General features: G+C 44.6%; 1 long non-coding RNA gene across 1 annotated transcript; it reads left to right on the top strand.

The window, feature by feature from the left end:
• The first annotated feature begins 237 nt into the window (after nucleotides 1-237).
• On the top strand, nucleotides 238-5,961 carry LOC135980175 (uncharacterized). Its single transcript, XR_010597376.1, has 4 exons — nucleotides 238-809; nucleotides 1,092-1,157; nucleotides 1,371-1,486; nucleotides 1,624-5,961. It is a non-coding gene; the product is annotated as an uncharacterized LOC135980175 (long non-coding RNA).
• Nucleotides 5,962-6,889: the final 928 nt, after the last annotated feature.

The following is a 6,889-nucleotide window of genomic DNA, read 5'->3' as shown; positions in this document are numbered from 1 at the left end:
GGAGATATACCTATCTCATAGAACTGCCTTTATTAGCAGGACCAAATATTGATTTTGCCCCAGATCCCTAAGTAGCCCTCTCAAGACTTAAACTCACAACCCTGAGCTTAGCAGGCCAATGCTTAAACCACAGAGCTATCCTTAGTCTGTTGAACTAAATGGGTTTAACCACACACACCCCCCTCACTGAATAGCCAGGGTGACTGCAATTACTTACCCTCGTTGCTATAGGGTTACATTTGATGGGAGTTCACCCATAGTAAGGGGTGAGTGGGGGTGGATGGTGAGTTCTGCTTAATATGAAATGAAATTAAACCTCAGGAATTCACAGATGCTATTGGACAGTTTAAATATAACCCCTGGGGTTGGTGGAACGCTATTGGACAGTTTAAATATGGCCCAGGAGTTGGTTGAATGCTATGGGTCATTCTTTCTAGGCAACAACCCCACCCCCCAAACTTTAAGCATGAAAGAAACATGTTTTAAAAAACAACCAACCCCCAAGACATTCATTGATATCTGCAAAGGGCCCCCACTTGGAAATGGGTACTGTTTAATACTGTAAGACAGCCACAAATGTATTTTAACTTAAAGCGGGGGGGAAGCCCTGTTGTGCAGACAAAATGGTTTCACTACCCCAGATCACAAAGGGGAATGCTATGGGAGGGGTGATTAAATTAACCGGTTAGCAACTGTGTTGAAGTCTGTTGGAAACAATGGGCTAAGATGGTATAAAAACCTCAGGTATGCTGGAGCTTGTTCTTTTCAACAGAAAACTTTCTTGGATAGCTGCTGGACTGCAAAAAGAGGTAAGACTTGCTGTTTTTAACTCTGAAACTATATATTCTATAATGCCACTCTTTGCCCAGGCTGTCTTAGTAAATAATGGTGCCTATGTTTATTGCAGTGTGATCTGTTTAGCGTGGAACCAGTAACTTTAAACTGCATTTCACCACCAGGCCAAGGTTAAAACCATTTTAACTATAGTTGTGCTTAATACTGTTGAATTAAAAAAAAAAAAAGTATTCCACAGGCTGTATAGGGATTAGGGTAATACTAACTAACATTTTTGCTTGTTCTTGAACCTGAAGGTCCAAACACACACGAGGGGGAACAGAACAAGCATGTGCCTGCAACACTTGATCCCATAGTGAAAGGTAACTTTATTTATTTATTTTTTTGCAACAGGCTTTTAAATGCATGTGGGTTTTTGAAAAGTGTCTGGCTGCAAACTTGGTTTGGTGTGTTTTATAAAGCTGCTGTTTTGTGTGTGTGTGTGTGTGTGTGTGTGTGTGTGTGTGTAATATGTATATGTATGTTTACAAGACGGTTTCATGTGTTTTATAATAATGTTGTTGTTTGCTCCACAGTACAGTCAAAACATGAGATCTTTAGACCAGAGGGAAAAGAAGGTGAAAAGAAAAAGGAAAGACAGCTGAAAAGGAAAATTCACCAGCATCAGTCACTGATGGATGGATGAAGCCCGGTAAATATATTTTGCTTATTGGTTTGGTTGTTCTATGAGGTTTTGTATTTTAAGTAAATACAGAGGTGTGGGTGAGAGATGGTAAAGTTCAGTTTTGTAAAATGTTGTTGTTGTTGTTGTTGTTTTCCCCCTCATAGGCCTGGGCAACTCTTCTGACAATGCAGTAGTCAGAGCTACAAGGACATCTCCTCCAGAATTACCAACGAACCAGGAATCTGCTTTGAGACCTTTAACAACGCAAACCAGCATAGGAGTGCAGCTGAAGCACCCGGGCGGTCCAAACTTGAGTCAAACCCAAGGACAAAAGACTCTGGTAAAAAAACAACCATTCCACCACAACTCCAGTTCCTCAGTGGCCACTACCACACCAAGCCCTGAGGAAACTGTGAGCAAAAACACCCACATTCACAAACCCAGAGCACGCACTCTAGGGGTTCTGAATGTGCGCAAACCCGGAGCATGCGCTCTAGGGGCTGCCTTTAAAAAACCAAGGACTAAAAGCTGCTGCGATGCTGAGGTATCGCAATCACACAATCAGCACTCTAGTTCCTCAGCGACCACCACCACACCAAGCCCTGGGGAAATTGTGAGCGAAAATGCCCACATTCACAAACCCGGAGCATGCGCTCTAGGGGTTGTGACTAACAAACCAAGAACTGACAAACCATTCTCCCAAAACCATAAGCTCGTCACAGCTTCCCCATATTCTAGTATTTGGGGAGGGTTTGATGCTTCCCTCAGAAAAGTGATGGAGGCTGTATCCTCGGGTAGTCTAAAAGAACGGGATTCTAGAAAGAAATGGGAAAAATATGATGCTTTGTTCAGAACCATGCTGAAAAACATGAGGGCTGGAAAGGGTGGCTCTGAGCAGGGATGACTAGTCGTGAAAAGGGGCCTGGGTAAAAGGGGCACCCTCCAGGGTACACATCAGCTCATGTGTAAACAAAAGAGGGGACAGTGCTTGGGGGATAAACAGATGGCTGCCAAAAAGTTCCAGGCCTGGGTTGTTGTAAAAATTTTAAAAAGGGCTAAAGAGGTAATGAGGAAAAAAAACAAAAACAAAAAGAGATGCCCCCGACTGGAGGCTCTCAAACTGGCTTGTCTGAAAATGGGGAGGCGGAATCAGACTCTGGTTTAGCAAATTCCCTAGAGGGCTCTCTAGATGGGTCCCGTTCTACTCCCAATGACCCTCATGGAGGCGCCTCAGAGTCTGACTCTCAAATAGCATCTGATGTAGAAGATGCCGCTAATGATCCCGTAGAGGAACCCCCAAGTAACCCCGAAAATGCCGAGGTGTATATGGAGAGAGTTAGAAGTTGGCAATGTGAATTATCCAGATTTGGGGGGTCGGTGTATTGTGAGGAATTTCGTTTTGTCAATCTTGAGCAAATAAATTCAGCTCAGCAGGTTGTTGAAGCCATACAGCGGGGAATACAGTTAGTGCTCGATGACATTAATGGTAGAGTAGGCCCTGATGATTATGTTCAGTTACGTTTAGAGAGCCGTAATTTAACTAACTCTGTTTTCGGTCAAAAGAACTAGGGATGAGCTGTCTGCTGAGGATTTCTTAAATCAGACCTCAAAGCTGCTACAGAGCAATAGAGAGTTGCATATCGATGGGACATTGTGCCTCGTTGTGACAGCTGTAAAAACAGGGGTGGGGGCGCTCGTAGAGTTATTTTTTAATTCTATCCTTAATAGTCAAATTATTCATTAAAAGAGACCGTGTTTAGTAGACCTGACTTACACCGGTACCAATTTGTGTTTTGCGGATGGGCTCTTGGCCGTCATGTCCGTTGGTAAACCTACGGACTTGGAATTTTTAGCGGAGGCGAGAAAGTTACATGAGAAACTGGGGTGGTCAGATCGAAAAAAGGTTATGCTCAGCGACGTAGCAAAGTGTGAACAGCATTTAGGAGTTAACATACAGGTGGTGCTGTATACGGCGAAAGGCGGCTGGGGCTTTTTTAAAACGGGGGGCACAGTGTACCCCGAGACTTATTTTATCCTGTTGCACGATGAGCATTACTATGGGGTTCTGGATGTAAAAAAGTTGTTCAGAGCGAGAAATTGTGAGTTTTGCCACACAGTGTACAGCCATGACCACTCTTGCAGGTATCGTTGCCACCTCTGCTTGAGCGTAACGTGCTCAGACGGCGTGGGCGTGCAGCAGCGGTGTCCTAGCTGTAGACTGTATTGTCGGTCCAAAGAGTGTTTAGACAGACATATTGACTGTGCATCAAAAAACCAAGTTGAATGCCTGTCTAAAACTTTGTGTGAGAAGTGTCAGTCTTGATCGGTGGTGATGTAGACGGTCACCTCTGTTTTATGGACAGCCTTAGAAAGCCCGAATCTTCAGAAAAGTATATCTTTTTTATGATTTCGAATGCACGCAGGAGACCGGGTTGCACACTCCCAATTACATTTTTGCTATGTCCCTAAAGCCAGAAAAATCCTGGGAATTTAAGGGCGATGAGTGTCTTTCTGTGTTTAAGACCTTTATTGGCAAAGAGTTTCGGGACTACACATTCCTAGCACACAATTCTAAAGGTTATGATGCGTACTTCGTTGTTAGACAGTTACTCAAGGAAAAGATGGGCTAGAACTGATCACTCATGGTAGTAAACTAATGTGCGTGGAACATAAGGCCCTGGGCATTTGTTTTATAGACTCTTTAAACTTCTTGCCCATGAAGCTTAGCAAGCTACCGCAGGCGATGGGGGTTTGAAGGGTGCAAAGGGTATTTTCCACACTTGTTTTTAACACGTTCGAAAATCAAAATTACGTGGGGCCTATGCCCGGTATGGAGCACTGTGGTGTAGAAAGCACGATGCCCAGAGAAAAAGCAGAGTTTCTCGACTGGTATCGAGACCATAGCTCTGAGACGTTTGACTTGCAGAAAGAGCTCATATATTACTGTCAGCAGGATGTAAAGATTTTGAGACAGGCCTGTATCCTATACAGAAAAGAGATTATGAAAATGACGGAGAAGGGAGATGTAGTAGAGAAAGAACCTGGTAAATTCACTGAGATAAAACTGTATAGATCCATTCCGGTACATAACACTGGCATGTGTCTGCATGGCTATGTACAGGTTTGTTTTTTGGAGCCTAACACGGTAGCTCTTCTCCCTCCGGACAACTATCACAGGCAGAAAAGAGATATTTAACCCCATCTAGTTAGTGGCTGTTGTATATCTCTCACAAAGAAAATATACAAATATGGCATGCTTTACAGGATGGGGAACTACAGGTAGGGCCCTACTTTTTAGACGGTTATGCCGATGTTGATGGGATACACACAGCCTGTGAGTTTAACGGGTGTTTTTTTCCCACGGCTGTGTCACTTGTTATTGTGAAAAAGCACAAAATCCTATGACGGGAACATCTTTCGGTTTCTTTATTACAAGATGCAGCTCAAGACCGACTATCTGAAACGACTTGGTTTTGTAGTGAGGACTCTTTGGGAGCACGAGTGGGAGGTGATGAAAGAAACAGACAGGGAGCTTGCAGACTTTTTAAACCGAGCCCAGTTACCCCAGCCTCTCGTGCCTAGGATGCTCTTTTTGGGGGAAGGACAAACGCTATCCGCCTATATTACAAGCCTAACCCCGGGGAAGAAATCCACTATTATGATTTTACCAGCCTGTACCCTTTTGTAAACAAAACCAAAGAATACCCTCTCGGACACCCCGATATAGTCTGACACATTTGGACCCCTTGCAAATTATTTTGGAATTGCAAAAGTTAGTGTACCCCCCACAAGGCCTCTTTTTCCTATTGTTACCTGTCAGCGTGGGTGGCAAGCTTATGTTCTCGCTATGCTGAACCTGTGCGGAAACCGAGCAGCGGGAGACATGCACCCATACTGACGAGGACCGGGCCATCCTGGGGACGTGGAGCAAGGTGGAATTGAACGCGGCCATAGCGAAGGGGTACGCGGTGGCTAAGATCTATGAAATCTGGAAATTTTAATGAAAAATCTGAAACTCTTTTTAGAGTACATAAAATTACACCTCCACCAGAAACAAGAGGCTTCAGGGTATCCCAGTTGGTGCACAGACGAGGAGAAACAAAATAAGTACGTTAGCGATTTCTACCAGAAAGAAGGCGTGCATTTACGCCAACACGAGATCAGATCAAACCCTGCCAAACGCCAAATCGCTAAACTGTTTTTAAATTCTCTGTGGGGTAAATTCGTCCAAAGATCCAACCTACCCAACACCAGCATCGTGAGAGACCCTGACGAACTCTTGCAGTACCTGTTCTCCCCCAATTATGAGGTTTCATCCTGCGAGTTTATCGATGATGAAACAGCGTGCATGGCGTGGAAGCACGCAAAAGAACGGTACTCTGTCTCTGGCAATACCAATGTTTTCATAGCCTGTTTCACCCCGCTTAGAATTATACAGCCTCCTAGAAGGTTTGCAAGAGCGGTGCCTGTACCACGACACTGACTCGGTGATATTTGTGAAAAGGGAGGGTGACTGGAATCCCCCTTTAGGGGACCTCACGAGTCAGATCCCGCCAGATCAACACATCACCAAGTTTGTGTCGGCAGGCCCGAATACCTATGGGTATAAGCTGTTGGGTGGAAAGGCCTGTATGAAAGTCAAAGGTATTACCCTAAATGTAGCAAACTGCGAAAAGATCAAACTTCGACAGTTTGAAAGATCTAGTCCTGGACTATTGCACAGGTCTGCTTTGACTTCATTATTGGTAACAAAAGCTCCCAACTTCCCCGGGGGCGTAATATATTTTCTTTAACGGAGCCATCGGTGTAGACGTGACTGTTACTGGTACCGTCTTTTACTACCACGAGTATGAAAGGGGACACATTCATATTGACACATTTAAATAAGTTTTATTAATCGCCTGGTTTAACACAACCTTTTACAGCCACCTGTAGAAATGGATGCCATGACCCCTACCATCAGGGAGTCTCAGATGGTTCATTCTTCCATTTTGTCCTTTTCGCCTTGAGATCTGTGTCTCAGACATGAGGAAAAACAGCTGACGCACGATATATTTACTCCCACAAGGCTTCCGATGTGTAAGTTCTTAAAGGCCTCTAAAAAGGCATCGTCGACCTGTTGAGAGATTTTCAGAAAAGAAACCGTGTAAACACCCTCACTGCTTGTTTTTGAATTTACGCAACCCCCGGTTCCTATTCCATTACCCACCCCTCCTTGACCACTGCTTCTTAATCATTCATTTTACCTGAGCTCCGTCTTTTCCATTCGCTTTGTCCGCCGGTGCCTCCCCCAAGCTACGATCGCCTTCCACCTCTGAGGGGGTGGACAAAGAGAGGCCATCATGCTCATCGTGATGCCTCACGAGGGTTGCGGGGTCGGGTTACGACTTATCCATCAACATCTGGGTCAAAGGGTCCTCCTCGGAACTG

Source organism: Chrysemys picta, unplaced genomic scaffold (assembly GCF_011386835.1).
Source record: "Chrysemys picta bellii isolate R12L10 unplaced genomic scaffold, ASM1138683v2 scaf2069, whole genome shotgun sequence".
In the NCBI taxonomy this organism is placed as follows: Eukaryota; Metazoa; Chordata; order Testudines; family Emydidae; genus Chrysemys; species Chrysemys picta.
The sequence above is the reverse complement of the archived record's forward strand: the minus strand, read 5'-3'. Positions and strand labels throughout refer to the sequence as shown.